Genomic DNA, 17,567 nt, shown 5'->3' with positions numbered 1-17,567 from the left:
AATGTTCGGATTTAGACACTTTTCAGTTAAGTTGAGGCAATGCAGCCATCTGGCACACTAATTCTGAACCCACTGTGACTTCCCCAGCACAAAGCAGACCCAAAATTAACAACTCATCTCCCTCACTGACGCCCAACACTTGCCTTTAAGTCTTGTCTTACCATTCTTCAAAAGGCAGGTCATTTGGCAGGCGGTAGGCAAAAATGGGCTAGACAGGTTATTGAATGGTGAAAACTCTTTAAAGGTTCATAAACATGAAACAGTACTGCGACAGTGTAGCACTGTGTTTAAACATTCAAGTGAATCCACTTGTGCAACCACAAGTCCTTATTTTCCTTTTTCTATTACTACATTCTGCAGCCCCTGTGGCTTCAGCAGCAATAAATCCAGGCTGTTTGTTTCCCTGCTTTGCTCAAATGTGCATGGACTGCAGCGGTTCATGAAAGCAACTCATCACCACCTTTTCTAGGGCAACTGGGGATGGGCAATAAATGCTAGCCCAGCCAGCGAAGCCCATATCCTGTGAATGAATTTTTTAAAAATCCTGTGGGCTTTGGAGCCTGTGTGGACCCTGCCATAGACTGCCTCACCTATACTTGTGTGAGGGAAGACTCTGCCATTAGAACAGGAGGCAGCGTGGGTGGTGGGGTCAGAAGTGGAAGTGCTCTGAATAGAGTTGTCACTTCCATGCACCGTTTCTCCAGGTCCATCCTCACTTCACTGCTAATCAAAAGCTAGAGAGCACTTTGCCACACTTCACTGAGGTATTGAACAGCCAAGGCCAGGCTTTCCCCAATTCTTAATAAGGTGTCAGCCTGATAATGTGGCACTTGTACTAGAGATGGACTCCTCCAGTCTCTCTGCAGTTGTGTGCAGTGTGGCTGGAAATGCTTGATGGAATCACTCTCATTTTTTGCTGCTGCTCCAGAGTAGTCCTCTTTGTTGACAGCCCTCGAGCTCAGTATGTGCTTTCAGTTGAGCAAAGCCTAGAAGATCCTGTACCCTCTAATGGGGACTCTCCATTGTTGAACATGGAAGACCCTCATCTCTCTATCTCCAGTGGCCAGGCATGTGAACACCTGGCTTATCTCCAGCTTGTACTCTGCAGCTGTCAAAGTGGAAAAGACTGGGCAGCCACCTCTGGTTCTCTGCATCTCCTTGGTCTTATATACTCTCTTCTCCTGCATGGAAAGGAAGAAGAGACCTATGAATGTGAGCTGTGGAATTTTTTGAGAGGATGGAAGGACAACATTTTGTGGCAGAGTAGATGTGACATTGCAATGTAATGAGGGTGAGATCAATGGTGACTGGTCTGATGGGGATGTGAGGAGGTGCCTTGACATAGATGGGTGCAGCTTCAGGGTGTGCTGGTATGAAGAGTGATGTGCCTGAGACCTTTGGAAAAGTAGAGTGAGGGGGTTTGTATTTGAACGTGCCAGGCCATTCACTTTTCCTGTCTCGCTAAGTAATTAATTCTCTTCAGGCAATGTGTTCAGCAGCGAGGCACCACACTCTTGTTGTTGACCTCAAATACTTCTTGTAGCCTTGACTGCTTGTTTTTGGTGGCTGCCTTTTTCCTTATGTCAGTGGAAACAAATTCTCCTTGTAGGAAGTTACAGCCTGCAGCATCAATTCCAGGGAATGCATTGCTGAAGCATGATGCTCTTTTGCCACATTTTGAGCTTCTGTCTGTGCACATTTAGTGCAGGCCCAACAAGGGACAGCGCAGTGCTGGACCTAATTCTGGGGAACGAAGCCGGACAGGTGGCTGAGGTGGTGGTGGGGGAGCATTTTAGTGATAGCAACCACAACATGGTACAATTTAAGCTTGTTATGCACAAAGAAATAGATAAGTTGCAAAAAAAATTTTTGGATTGGGGAAAGCGGATTTTAGTAAAATAAGGTAGGATCTACCCAAGGTAGACTGGGAACAGCTGCTTGTAGGGAAATCTACAGAAGAGCAGTGGGGGGCATTCAAAAAGGAAATGGGGAGGGTACAGGTTCAACATGTTCCCTCTAGGGTGATAGGAAGGAGTAACAAGCCTAGAGAATCATGGATGACCAGAGATATTCAGGATACGATGAGAAGTAAAAGAGAGGCTTTCAGCAGGTACAAGGGGAGCAAATCAGCGGAGGCATTATTGGAGTACAGAAAGTGCAGGGTGGAGCTTAAGAAAGCAATTAGGAAAACAAAGAGGGGATATGAGAAAGCTCTGGCTGGTAAAAGTGGGGAAAATCCCAAGATATTCTATAAGTATATCAATGGGAAGAGGATAATCAGGGAAAGAGTAGGGCCCATTAGGGACCAAGGGGGCAATCTAGGGGTGGAGCCAGAGGACATCGGTAGAGTGTTGAACAAATACTTCACATCTGTCTTCACCCAAGAGGATGAAGGTATGGAACACATGGAGGAAGACTGCGAGGTTCTTGAGCAAATTGATATCGGGAGTGACAAGGTATTGGAGGTGTTGGCAGGCTTAAAAGTGGACCAATCTCCAGGCCCGGATGATTTGTGTCCCAGACTGCTGAGGGAAGCAAGGGAGGAGACCGCAGGGGCTCTGACCCAAACTTTTAATTCCTCTTTGGCCATGGGGGAGGTGCCAGAGGACTGGTGAACAGCTAATGTGGTTCCGCTATCTAAGAAGGGTTGTAGAGATAAGCCAGGGAACTACAGACCAGTGAATCTCACGTCAGTGGTGGGAAACTATTGGAGAAAATTCTGAAAGAGAGAATCTATCTCCACTTGGAGAGGTAAGGTTTGATCAGGGATATTCAGCATGGCTTTGTCAGAGGGAGGTCATGCCCAACAAATTTGATTGAATTTTTTGAGGAGGTGACCAGGTGTGTAGATGAGGGTGGTGCAGTTGATGTAGTTTATATGGATTTCAGCAAAGTGTTTGACATGGGAGATTTATAAAGGAGGCAAATGCACATGGGATTCAGGGTAATTTGATGAGGTGGATTCAAAATTGGCTTAGTTGTAGAAGATAGAGGGTGATGACAGAAGGCTGCTTTAGTGACTGGAATCTCGTGTCCAGTGGCATACCACAGGGATCTGTGCTGGGTCCCCTATTGTTCGTTATTTATATAAACGACATAGATGACTATGTGGGGGGTAGAATTAGTAAGTTTGCAGAAGACACAAAGATTGGCCAGGTGGTTAACAGTGAGGTTGAGTGTCTTGGGCTACAGGATGATATAGACGGGATGGTCAAATGGGCAAATAAGTGGCAGATGGAATTTAACCCTGAAAAGTGTGAGGTGATACACTTTGGAAAGAGTAATTTGACGAGGAAGTATTCAATGAACGGCATGACACTAGGAAGTTCTGAGGAACAAAGGGTCCTTGGCATGTGTGTCCATAGATTTCTGAAGGCGGAGGGACATGTTAGTGGAGTGGTGAAAAAGGCATATGGGACACTTGCCTTTATCAATCAAGGCAAAGATTACAAAAGTAGGGAGGTCATGTTGGAATTGTATAGAACCGAGCTGAGGCCACAGCTGGAGTACTGTGTGCATTTCTGGTTGCCACATTATGGGAAGGATGTGATTGCTCTGGAGGGGGCGCAGAGGAGATTCACCAGGATGTTGCCAGGGATGAAACATTTAAGTTATGAGGAGAGGTTGGATAGACTTGGGTTGTTTTTGTTGGAGCAGAGAAGACCGAAGGGCGACCTGATCGAGGTGTACAAGATTATGAGGGGCATGGACAGGGTGGATAGCAGCTGTTCCCCTTAGTTGAAGGGTCAGTCACAAAGGGACACAAGTTCAAGGTGAGGTTCAAGTTCAAGGGTTAGGGGGATGTGAGGAAAAACATTTTCACCCAGAGGGTGGTGACAGTCTGGAATGCACTGCCTGGGTGGGTGGTGGAGGTGGGTTGCTTCACATCCTTTAAAAAGTACCTAGATGAGCACTTGGCATGTCATAACATCAAGGCTATAGGCCAAGTGCTGGTAAATGGGATTAGGTAGGTCGGTCAGATGTTTCTCACGCGTCGGTGCAGACTCGATGGGCCGAAGGGCCTCTTCTGCACTGTGTGATTCTGTGATTCTAATACTCTGTTTCCTGTCACTCAGCCAACTTTGCATCCAAGCTGTCACTGTCCCTTTTATTCATGGACAAACCTGCTTTGTGGCACTTTATTAAATGCCTTTTGGATATCCATATACACCACATCAACCGCATTACTCTCATCAACCCTTTCTGTTACCTCATCAAAAAATCCAATCAAATTAGGTAAACAAGATTTTTTCTTAACAAATCCATGCTGGCTTTCCTTAATTAATCCACATTTGTCAAAGCGTTTATCATGGATTATTGTTTCTAATAGCTTTCCTACCACCAAAGTTAAACTGACTGGCCTGTAGTTACTGGACTTACCCTTACACCCTTTTGAACATGGGTGTAACATTTGTAATTCTCCAGTCTTCTGGCACTACAACTATATCTAAAGAGGATTGGAAGATTATGGCCAGTGCCTCTGCAATCCTTCCTTCAGTATCCTCTGAAGCATCTGATCTAGCCTGGTGATTTATCAACTTTAAGTACAGCCAATCTTTCTAATCCCTCCTCTTTATCAATGTATAGCCCATCCATCACCTCCTGCTAATAAATATTTTACTTATGTTGCTTTGAAAGAGGAACTGAAGGATCACTTTCAGTGTATCACCTTCTCATGAAATGAAGTGACCGTCAGGTATGCAGAAGCAAATTTGTGCACAAGGTCCCACAAACAGCAAATGTTAGGGTGATCAGGACAACTGTTTTTGGTGTTATTGATTGAGAGAACAGTCTTAGCCAGGACATCAAGGGATGCTTTTCAGTCTTTTTTAAATAGTGCAAAAAAAACAAAGCCTCTGTTTAATGTCTCATCTGAAAGAGTGCACCCTACAATAATATGCCCTTGCACAGAAGTGTCAGCCAAGGCTAAATGTTCAAGTCACGGCTTGGAATTGAACTCATAGCCTTTTAACTCAAGTGAGAGTGCTACTAACTGCACCAAACAAATTTATAACTTTGTGAAATCTGTTTTGTTTAATCTCAATTCTGTATTAAGTTGTTCTTAATAATTTTGATTGTTGTTTGTAGCCTGAAATAAATAGCCTGTCAGGAGGTATTTGAAGCATAAGTCTTGGCTCAGTCATGAAGCTCTATCTGTGAAGTCCAAGGATAATCAGTTCAAACCAAAGACTTGATCGTATAATCTAGCCTGAGAGTTTAACACATTGATGAGGAGGTGCTGCACTGTTGGAGTTACTGTTAATTCAGATGCGATGTTTTCAAGTGAGCACTATCTGATTAAGAGCAGAGGAGTTCTCCCCAATGGCCTGGTCAAAATTTATCCTCCTACCTGCGTCACTAAAATAGTTTATCTGGTTGATAATTTGCTGCTTGTGGAACTTTGTTGTGTTCAAAATTATCAGCTTTATTTATCTACCTTCCATAGTGACCACACTTCAAAACATAAGAAGATTTGCAGCACGGAAAGAGGCCATTCATCATGTGATCAACAGTTATCTAGTCTAATCCCACCTTCAAACCCTTGGTATGTAACCTTATAGAGTACAGCACCTTAAGTGCCTATCCAAGTGTTTTTTTTAGATGTGATAAGGGTTTCTGTCTCTATTACCCTTTCAGGCAGTGAGTTACAGACCCCGACCACCCTCTGGATGAAAACAATTTTCAGAAATTTCCCCTAATTTTTCCACCAATTACTTTAAACCTAGGCCCCCTGGTTATTAAACCCCTCTGCTCATAGAAATAGGTCCTTCCTATCCATTTTATTAGGCTTCTCATAATTTTAGAAACCTCAATTACATCCCCCCTCAACAAAAACAAACACAGGCTATCCAATTTTTTCTCGTAGTTAAAATTCTCCATTCCTGGCAACATCTTTGTGAATCTCTTCTGTACTCTCTCTAATACAATCACATCCTTCTAGTAACGGGGTGATCAGAACTGTGCATAATACTCTAGCTGCGGTCTAACTAGTGCTTTGTCCAGGTGAGCATAGCCTCCCTGCTCTTATTCTCTTTTCCTCTTGCGTCCTTCCTAAATGCATTACCCACATGCAAATACTTAACTGGCTATGAAACTCTATGGGACATCATGAAGTGAAGGAATGTGCTGTATAAATGCACCTTCTTTCCATTATTTCTCAGTCAATTGAAGAGTATAAGAGACATCTTTCTTCCATATGCAGTGAATTTAAAAGCAGCATGAGGGGTTTATCCTGAGCACAGCAGTGTCCAGATTACTTCTCACAAAAGGTCATGGTACAGTTGATGGGGTGCCTGTGCTGGCACCTGCTATGATTTTTGCTCTTTGTGAGAAAATATATTTGGAGAGCACCCAAATCACAACAACAATGACCAGAGAACATCAATAGAAATTACTGAAAAGTAAATTTAGAGCAAGTATCAGGAAAAACCATTCGGAATAATCTACCAAGAAAGATAAAGGCTGTAATCTTGTGATTATTCAAAATAATAATAGATATGTAATCAGCAATGTGATTCTAAGGGTCAATTAATTGGCCGTTTGTCAACTCTGACTTTTCTTACATTTCTTTTCGGATCTCTACCCTCTTATAAGTGCCAATTCCTTGTAGGGCTATGGTTCCTCTGGGGCTCATTATCATTAGTTAATGACTACTATTCATATGTGATCCTGAATAGTGCATGCTGACAGGGTATAGGACCAAACGGAGACATCACAGCCAAGTCTTATCTGACGTTCACAACTCAGTACTTCCAGCAGTGGTCACTGGATATGGGATCAGGGAAAGCAACTATGTCTGCTGATTTTGTCCCTTCTAATCGAGAGACAGCTTTTCCACAGACTCAGCCAAGATCAAAACAGAAGAGATTTGAACCTGCCATCTGTTGGTCCGTTTGGTGCAGTAAATGACTGAGCTACTAAAGGAGCATATTTTCATGCTTTTTGGTGTCAATTACCTTGCTCTTGCTCACCACCAAGTTGTTTTCCATTGATTAGGAAGCTCTCGACAGATTCATGGCGAGAGACAACCCATTTCCCTATATTTGCATATTTAAGTGAAGCAGTTACATCAAATTTTACACTATTTGTATAGGTTCTTCAGAATCAAATAATTTTATTTTGGGGTTGGAAAGGTCAAAATAAGGTAAACAAGCAAATAAACTCCAGTACCAACATCCTGGGGTTGAATATTGCTGAAAGAAAAGAAACATTTTTTGTCAAAGCCTTTCAGCTTGCACTCATCAGGACAATTCACAAGAAAATACCAATATCAGGCAAAACAATATATTTATACTGTATGAAGAGAGAGTGCTGATTGGTTGGCAAGTGGACCCTGATTGGTAGAGGTGTTGCCATGGAGAATGCACCAGTTAATGATGACTGAGTTAACTGCCAAGCATTGTTTGCAATTTAAATCAGGCAGCTTGGCCCTGATTGACCAAGGAATTGCCCTGAGGAATGAGTCAGCGAATGGCTGTCACTTATTTTGTTTAGCTGAAACAGGCGAAATGGGTGTACATGTTCTTTCTGTCTGCAAAGAACGGAGCCCCTTGTCTTAATATACGTAGCTTCCAGTACATGCAAATGTGCTACACTGCGAGCCTGACTGGCAATCGTAAATTGGTTGTCAGCATAATTCTTAGCACAGTGAGGATTATTTAGCAAATGTTGTTCAATCGTGGAATCACATCTAATGTTGCACACTGTGTTTTGAATTTTGCAAGCCTGGGCTAGTTGGGAATGGTACGCACCTTGCCCATTGCGAACAGCGGAAGGGACATGCTGTTTGATACGATCTGCCAATGTTTGGTCTACATACCTTGCATCACACTGCCAGTAAAATTCATACACCACATTACTCATTTGTGTGATAGGCAGAACACTTTTATAGTTTGATGGCAGCATCTTGTTAGTGGTGAATACCTCTTGTGTTGCTACTGCATAGTAGAAGCGTGAAACAGCTAGTTTCACCTGTTGCTCAAATGTTTGCAGCTGTGCATTTAAATATAGCAAACGTATCATCCACATATCGGAAATATGCAAGGGGTAGGAGATTGGGTGTCATTACATTGAAGACACATTTCTCATGGTGTTTGTGAAATGCTGGGCATAGAGGAGATCCCATGGCAACACCATTTGTTTGGGCATACATTGGTATTTTCTTGTGAATTGTCCTGATAAGTGCAAGACGAAAAGCTTTGACAAAAAAAGTCTATTTTTTTCAGCAATACTCAAGTTTTGTACTACCAAACAACTATCCTGAAGGTTATGAACTAGTGTCATTCAACTCAAAATGTTAACTCTGTTTCTCCCTGCATGGATGCTGCCAGACCTGCTGAATTTTTGTAGCACTTTCTGTTTTTCGCCTGGGGGACACAATTGACCATAAACTGAAGTGGGCTAACCATTTAAATGTTGTGGCTACAAGTGCAGACCAGAGGCTGGGAATTCTGCAATGAGTAATTCACCCTATTGACTCCCCAAAGCCTGCCACCATTTACAAGGCACAAGTCAGGAGTGTGATGGAATACTCTCCAATTGTCTGGGTGAGTGCAGCTCCAGCAACACTCAGGAAGCTCAACACCATCCAGGACAAAGCAGTGCACTTGTTTGGCACCCTATCTACCACCTTAAACATTCATTCCCTCCCTCCACCACCGACACAGTGGCAGCAATATGTACAAGATGCACTGCAGCAACTTGTCAAGGTGCTGTTCAACAGCACCTTCTGAACCCATAACCTCTACCAACCAGAAGGTTGAAATTGCATGAATAGACAATTGTCCAAAATCAGACAGGATGGCGCTGTGAAACAGCTCCATTGTATCCTTGTCTGGGTTAATGAGCACGTTGGTGACTGTAATAATTGGGACCCAATCAGATTAATTCAGTAATAAAATTGACCAATTGTCAAGTTACAATGAGCCCAACTTGAGATGAGGTAATAGTAATTTAAGGGCTAAAAACAGAGACTCTGAGGGGGTTCCTCGATGAAGATCTTCCAAGGCAGAATTCCTTTGGAAATAGCTGTCAAAGAAGGAATTCATGAGGGTTATGCTTCGAAAGATTGATCACCTACAAGGAGTTGTAAAGGGTCAGAAGGAGAGCATGCATGGGAACATTATCACCTGCAAATTCCCCAAGCCATGCACCATAACAACTTGGAACTCTATCACTATTCCTTCACTGTTACTGGTTCAAAATTCTGGAACTCCATTCTTCACAGCACCGTGGGTGTACCATGGACTGCAGTGGTTCAAGAAGGTGGCTCACCACCATCTTCCCAATGGCAACTGGAGATGGGTAATAAGTGTTGACCTAGCCAATGATGTCCACATCCTGTGAAATAATAGAAAAAATTGCAGCCAGAGAAAGCACCATTGAATGAAAACTGGAGTTTAGTATTTTTATTTTGATGTATTAATAAGTTTGAAGCTACCTTCTCATCAGTGGCATATATGTTTAACTCTGGTTATCAGTCAGAGATTCTTTGGTGAATCAATTACATATCCTTAATTAAATTGCATTCAATCTGCTCATAAGACACATGCTGGCAATCCTATGGAGTCAACTTGAACATCAGAAATGTTGATACACAAGACAGCAGGAATGTGAAGCATTTACTTTTCAGTGGGAAGGTATGTAATTGGTTAAAGGATAATTATTTTTTCTTAGTTTTAGCAAGCTTCTAATCCAAGGAGACATCTCCTGCCACCATCACTTGCAGTTGTGAAGAGGTACAATAAATTTATTGTTTTTGTTCTCTTATTGTAATTTTCAGCTGTTGTAGATAAAAAAAATTGCTGAGGAAATTGAAATCAAAGGGTTCAAAAATGAACCAGGCTTTAAATCAGTAAGGCCAAGGACTCATAACTCCTGTTCCATTATCAATTTGGGAGCTATGATGAGCTGTTTTTTCTCAATAGTTGCTGCCAAATCTGCCGTTCTGCATCCCCCAACCCACATTGTAACCTAGTGGAGGCATTTCTACATTCCATGAGCTCATCTGGGAGTTGCTGGCTACAGGGTAACTGCTAAACCACATCTCCAAAGCCACAAATTCATCATGTGGCACAACAACCAATTAGTTATTTTAAAAAGATTAAAATTAAAACACTTAGCTTCAACTCAGTGTCATATAGTATTTGGCGAAAGCATAAGAGAAAAACATTTTCTTAACTGCCTTAAACTTTGCTGTATTTCTTTTTTTTAAAAAACTCAATAATGCTAACAGGAGGCTTAGTTTATGGGTGTTGTCATGATATTTACTATGAAACACACCCATTAGCCAGAATGTACTCTCAAACTTTTCAACATTCATATTATAAGATATCAGATTGATCTGCATGCACAGGGACTGGACTGGACTTGTATCAGTTACATTTACATTTATAAGATGCCAAATGTAGTTTACCTCTCAGCTATCTTAAGTATTTTAAGGCCTGAATTTTCAGGTTGGCGGGCGGGAGCAATCAGTGGACCCGGGAGCAGTTGGGAAGCAGACCGCTGGCTGTGATCAGCCCCCGACCACGATTTCACGCTGGCTAGCCAATTAACATCCAGCCAGTGTGAAGCACATGCCGGGGTGGGGGTGGGAAGAGGGTGGGCACTGGCGTAAGTGAGAGCGCGGGCGAGCATTGAATGAAAGCTCCCTGAAGGCAGAGAGCTGCCTCAGGGAGCTGAAGACTTAAAAACCATTAAATGAAGTTTTTAAAATCTGGAAAAAAATGTTCACGCATCAGAATCAGTCACCTGAACATATATATGATAAAAATTCTGTCCAGACGGTTTTTTTTTTCATTTAATAACAGAAACCTCATCCCGCCCTTGGATAAGGTTTCATGAAAAATGCAAAGGCCGCCTGGCCGATTTGCCCGTCCGCCAACTGTAAGATTGGACGGACCACAAAAAGTCGGAGACAATCACAATTTTAATTGCCTTAATTGTCAGCAGGCATGTGCCCGTCGACTGAAATATCGCATGAGCGCTGGAGGACATTGGGATGCGCGCCCAATGTGATCCTGTGTGATTTTGCAGCCGATCCGGCTGGGCACATGTCCGAACGCTGATCTAAAAATGCTGCCCTAATAGTTATATGCTGAAGCCAAAACCCAACCAGGGTGAGTTACTTCATTCTTGCCAGAGTCAACAATGAAGCCAGACACAAATGTATGAAAACAGAAACAGAAAGACCTGCAGGTCTGGCAGCATCGGCGGAGAAGAGCACAGTTGACGTTTCGAGTCCTCATCACCCTTCAACAGAACTAAGTAAAAATAAGAAAGGGGTGAAATATCTTCTCCGCCGATGCTGCCAGACCTGCTGAGTTTTTCCAGGTATTTCTGTTTCTGTTTTTGTTTTGGATTTCCAGCATCCACAGTTTTTTTGCTTTTACAAATGTATGAACTTCTTTATTCAAAACTGCCCTTCTAATATTATTGATAGGTTAGAAATTGTGAATTACATTAGGCATTTAGAAAGATATTTTTAACTGGCAATTGTTTGATTCGTTATTGCCACAAATGCAATCTGAGAGCCTCTCCATTGCAAAATAAATTAGGGTCAATATTCAAGGCTTAGAAAGATTTTGTTTTCGTTTGTATTCAACTGCAAACAACTTTGATCGTGATATCTATTCCCCCATGGTGTGAGGGTGGAGTTTCCTTATCTCAAAGAAAAAAGAAAGACTTGCCTTGCATTTATCTGGCACTTATCATGATCACTGGATATCTCAAAGCACTTTACAGCTAATGGCGTACTTTTGAAGCGCAGTCACATCAATTTGTGTACAGCAAACTCCCATAAACAACAATGTGACCATATAATCTGTTCTTTGTGATGTTGACTGAGGGATGAATGTTGGCCAGGACACCAGGATAACTTCCCTTGCTCACCTTCAAAATAGTGCCGTGGGATCTTTTACATCCATTTGCGCAGGCAGGTAGGGCCTTGGTTTAACATCTCATCCAAAGATGGCCCTTCTGACAGAACAGCACCCCCTCAGTTCTGCCCAGCGACTTTCAGCCTTGTGACTCAGAGCCAAGAGTGCTACTAACTGAGCTATTTTTCAAGTAGATTGGATTTGGGAAACTGGCTGATTGGAGGTGCTTGCTGCATTTGCCATTTGTTGCAATCATCATTTTCTTTTCATCCTGGCTTAACTAACTTATATCCAAAGATGAAAAATGTAATTTGGTTGGAGAATGCCAGATTCTGGGCAGGAAATGAAGAGCTTCATATAAACAGTTATTTTGTAAGCAAGACCATTGGCCCAATGTTTCACAAACATTCATAGTTTCCTATTTCAAAGCATTTAACTGTGTCTTGAATGATTTGAGTGTTTTGCTTCTAGCACCCTACCAAGAAGATCCAATCTAGTTAGTAATCACTCATTTTGTGCAAAGGTACATTCTGACATCAGTCCTGAATTGGCAGTTTTTACCAATGCTTCTTTATTTTGTAGTTATGCTTCAAGTTGAAACAATTCTTTTGCATCTGATATTGTATACGGGTCGATTATGTCACCTCTTATTCCTTGTTCAAGGCTGAAGTGTAAGTTTTACAAATAATTACTGTAAGTCACTCTTCTTACACTAGGGGTCAGCATTAATACTGTTCCCTACACCATTCCCAGAACTTGGGAAATCTCTTCATGGCCTTGCTCCTCCTATCTTCATAACCTCCTCCAGCTCTACAAACCTCCACGAATATGGTATTCCTCCAGTTCAGGCCTGTTGTGCATTCTCCACTGCCTTTGCTCTATCATTAGCAACCATGCCTTTTGCCATCTAGGTGCTAAGCTCTGAAGTTTCCCCCCCAAACTTCATTTCCTCTCCATCTCTCTTTCTTCTCCTCTAAGACACTACTTACAATCTAGCAGCTTGACTAAGCATTTGGTCACTTGTCTTACTGCCTCCTTCTTTAGCTCTTCATTAATTTCTGTCTAACTCCTTAGGCTGTTTAATTACATTCTTATTCAGTTCTCTGCCCAAAGACAGGTCTGACCCACAGTTCCACAATCTCCACTATGGGTGGGGCAAGGAGACATGTCCCAAATCCACCGCAGCCAGAACAGGAATTGAATCAGTCTGATCCACGCCAGCTGTCAATAGCCAACTTAGCCTATTGGCCCCTCCAAGTAGTCAGAGTTGCTGTGGCAACATACACTTTTACATGTATGTTGTCACCTGGTGTTATGGATAGTGATGGTTGAGGCTCCAAATTCTTTCCATCACATGGATGACCAGAAATCTCTCCTACTGTTACCATCTGCCATAGAAATATGTTGGAACGATTTACAAGTCGATACTCAACCTGTTTGGTCACGTTATAAATGCACCTTCCCAGGTCATCAAGTCTTGGATTGAGACTCGAACAAGGAGGTTCTGGCTCAGAGGCAGGGTGCTACACACTGCACCACAAGGTGCATTAAAGGAGCTACATAAATCCAAATTATTGTTAATAGATTCTCTGCAATGACTGGATATGCTCATTGTCAGGGTCTACTATTTTGCCCAGATCTCTCTGACTCTCTCCAAATTACTTCAACACCATTTCTGATGTTCATCATTGGAATATGTGAGGCTTGGGAAATACACCATTAGAGTTTGAATGAAAGCAGGGGCCTGTCAGCATTAAACAATATGTTAGATAGATGATTGAAGAGAAAAGGGAATAAAGGAATGTGAATAGAACAACCACACGTGATCAAGAAAACTATCACATGGAAGAGCCCATGGGATCCAGAGCAATTTGGCAAATTGGATCGAAAATTGGCTTAGTGGCAGGAGGCAGAGGGTAATGGTCGAAGTTTGTTTTTGTGACTGGAAGCCTGTGTCCAGTGGCATACCGTAGGGTCCCTTGCTGTTTGTACTGTATATTAATGATCTAGACACGAATGTAGGAGGCATGATCAGTAAGTTCACAGGTGACACAAAAATTGATGGTGTGGTAAATAGCGAGGAGGAAAGTCTTAGACTACAGGACGATATAGATGGGCACCTGGGTGTCCTCAGGCTGGCATGGACAAGATGGGCCGAATGGCCTCCTTCTGTGCTGTAACTTTTCTATGGCTGGTCAGATGGGTGGAACAGTGGCAAATGGAATTTAATCTGGAAAAGCGTGAGTAGATGCATTTTTGAAGGACGAACAAGGCAAGGGAGTACACAATGAATGGTAGGACCCTTGGAAGTAGAGAGGATCAGAGGGACCTTGGTGTGCATGTCCATAGATCCTTGAAGACAGCAGGACATGTAGATAAGGTAGTTAAGAAGGCATATGGGATACTTTCCTTTGTTAGTCAAAGCATTGAATACCACAGCAGGGAGGTTATGATGGAGCTGTATAAAATGTTAGTTAGGCCACATCTGGAGTACTGTGTGCAGCTCTGGTCGCCACACTATAGGAAGGATGTGATTGCACTGGAGAGGGTGCAGAGGAGATTCACCAGGATGCTGCCTGGGCTGAAGTGTTTCAGCTGTGAAGAGAGACTGGATAGGCTGGGGTTGTTTTCCTTAGAGCAGAGAAGGCTGAGGGGAGACCTGATTGAGGTGTACAAGGTTGTGAGGGGCATAGATAGGGTAGATAGGAAGAAACTTTTCCCTTCAGTGGAAGGGTCAATAACCAGGGGGCATAGATTTAAGGTAAGGCAAAGGAGGTTTAGAGGGATTTGAGGAGTTTTTTCCCACTGAGAGGGTGGTGGAGTATCTGGAACTCACTGCCTGAAAGGGTGGTAGAGGCGGGAACTCTCACAACATTTAAGAAGTATTTAGATGAACACTTGAAATGCCATAACATACAAGGCTATAGGCCAAGTGCTAGAAAATGAGATTAGAGTAGGTAGGGGGCTTGATGACTGGCATGGACATGATGGGCGGAAGGGCCTCTTTCCGTGATTTAAAACTCTGACTATGATTTTATGGGCAGGGCCCGCTCGCCGACATGTAAAATGACGCGGGATGACATTGGGTGGAGCTCCCGATGTCACCCCATGTCATTTCCATTTTCAGGTCAGCGGGAGCGCAGCCAAGTCAGCTGTGTGCCCGCTGACCTGTCAACGGCCTACTGAGGCCATTGAAAAACTAATTAAGGTAATTAATGGACCTGTCCATCCAACCTTAAGGTTGGGGGGCAGGCTGGGGGCCCTGGCGGGCTTCAGAAAAAGCATGAAGCCTCATCCACGGGTGGGATGAGGTTTCATGAGAGTATTAAAATTTTTATTAGATCTTTCAATAAAAGTTATGGACAAGTCCCAACTCATGTGACAGTGTCATGTGACACATGTAATTTTGCAGATACTAAATTGAGTTTCTGAATAGAGGCAACTGAAAATAGGAAGGGACTCAGCAATCATCCTTAGGACAGCCATCATGTCCTGCTTCCTTTATTTCAGCCAATTTCTTATTCAATGCAAAGTTTGACATAGAATTCCAATGTCTTAAAAAAACTTGCATTTATGTAATACCTTTTACAATCCCTGGATGCCCCATCATGCTTTACAACTAATTGCCTTTGAAGTGTAGCCGCTGTAATAATTTATGTAAAGCAACTGTCTATTTGCACACAGCAAGGCTCCACAAACACCAATGAGATAAATGACAAGTATGTTTTAGTGGTGTTAATTGAGGGCTAAGGGAAGTATACCAGAGGGAATTTAACAGGGATAATAAGGGATTTCTTCAAACCTGAGTAGCATTTTTTTTGACAGTGGAGTTTTATTTAAAGCTTGTGAAATTCAAAGATGTACCTGTGGCATACTTTTAGATTGGAATAGAAAGTAGCTGGGCTAGTATTAAAAATAAAATGTATGTTAGCAACTCATGCCAATACAAATGATGTGCTACTGGTTTTGGACCTGTAAATTTCTGTTCAGTGTGACAGGAGGGGGATTGGGGGTGGTGGGGAAATATTGAGTTTTTTGGGGAGGAAGAAGTGGCACTACCAGTAGTTGGCAGGCATACACTCTTTCCATAGCAGTGATGGAAGTATCACAGCTTTGGGCTAAAGCCACACCAATTGCAAATAATAGCAATGTTTAAATTCCTCAAACATTTGTCATCTGTTCTATTCCTCTTGTGCAGAGAGCTGCTCAGTTTAATGTTTTATAGGCCTGGACCTCAGGAATCCTTATGTACAACTCACTCATATGCACCAAAAGGTAAAACTTCAAAGCTGTAAACATTCTTGCTTCCTTGGCCTTTTAAGGAAATAAATAAATGAATCCACTGTACCTCAAGCCCCTATATTGCAACAGACTGCAAAATAAGAAAATTGCATTTGGATTCAATTAATTCAACAAAAGCTTTAGAAACAAAAAGTGACAGGATAGCTTACAACATTCTTTCACAAGATAATGGTGCCAAACTTCATAAGTTTTTTTTTACAAGCCTCCATTCTTGACATGGAGAATTGCTACAGGTTGCAAAAATAAGCTCCAGAAGGCTTATATCTCTATCACTAAACATGTACTACCAAGGAGAATGGGCCCACAGCAGGAATGGAAATTACCTCAGTACACAGTGTGTGACAGACTCAATTTTAAAATTCTCATCTTTGTTTTTAAATCCATTCATGGCCTCATCTTTCACTACCTCTGTAATCCCCTCCAGTCCCACAACCCTCGGAGATATCTGCACTCCTCTAGTTTTGAACTCTTGTGCATCTTTGATTTTAATTGCTCCATTACTGGTGGCTGTGCCTTCAGCTGACTAGGCCCTCAACATTGGAATTCCCTCCCTAAATATCTCCACCTCTCTTTCTTTAAGACACTGTTAAAACACACCTACTTTGACCAAGCTTTTAGCCATCTGCCCTAATATTGCTTTGCAACTCAGTATTAAATTTTGCTTTGCTTTGCTCTTGTGAAGTGCCTTGAGACTTTTTTTTTACATTAAAGATGGTATCTAAATCCAAAGTTGTTTGGGACAACAGTTTATGGTGAATCCATAGTTTTACTGCAGTCCAGTGCAAAGCGAATAATGCATCAGATTACAAAAAGTACACTGGCAATCAATGTCCAAAAGACACCCAGCAATAGCCAAAGTGAAGCTGGGCAGCATGAGTTATAGCAGTCGCTGTAACTTTACTCTCATGGTTTTTAAGAGCAGAGTATTAAATTCTAACCATTCTTTCCTATTCATTATTTTCAGAGTGCAAATATTTAAGCTTGATTAAATTATTGGTTGATAAGCTAAGAATGATTGCTCATCCCTCCAGTGAAGGAACTGCTACTCATTCACTCAGTAATTTCAAAAGAACAGCTTTTCCTCAGTGTCATTTATTAAGAAAACAGGTTGAATATATTTGTAAATGAAACATCTAGAATGTACAAAAAAATTGCACAGTACAATATTTGCCAAGATTTAGAAAAATGTTTAAAACCGGTTACACAGTAAAACTATGAGATCAGGAACTCAATTTGGAAAAGGTGGGAATGCAGGGAAACAATTTTTTTTTATTCATTCAAGGGTTGTGGGCGTCACTGGCTAGGCCAGCATTTATTGCTTGTCCCCTAGTTGCCCTTGAGAAGGTGGCGGTGAGCTGCCTTCTTGAACCACTGCAGTCCATGTGG

General features: G+C 42.2%; 1 protein-coding gene across 8 annotated transcripts in view; it reads left to right on the top strand.

Moving 5' to 3' along the window:
* Positions 1-17,567, top strand: part of phc3 (polyhomeotic homolog 3 (Drosophila)) — a 199,644-nt gene that overhangs the window by 23,170 nt on the left and 158,907 nt on the right. For all 8 annotated transcript variants that reach the window (XM_041208147.1, XM_041208172.1, XM_041208163.1 and 5 more), the window contains exon 3: positions 5,447-5,545. The gene's annotated coding sequence lies outside the window, so the exon portion shown is untranslated. The remainder of the gene's footprint in view (positions 1-5,446; positions 5,546-17,567) is intronic.

The sequence above is a fragment of the Carcharodon carcharias genome, chromosome 2 (assembly GCF_017639515.1).
Source record: "Carcharodon carcharias isolate sCarCar2 chromosome 2, sCarCar2.pri, whole genome shotgun sequence".
NCBI lineage: Eukaryota > Metazoa > Chordata > Chondrichthyes > Lamniformes > Lamnidae > Carcharodon > Carcharodon carcharias.
Note: the sequence above shows the minus strand (reverse complement) of the source record. Positions and strands in the feature narration are given on the sequence as shown.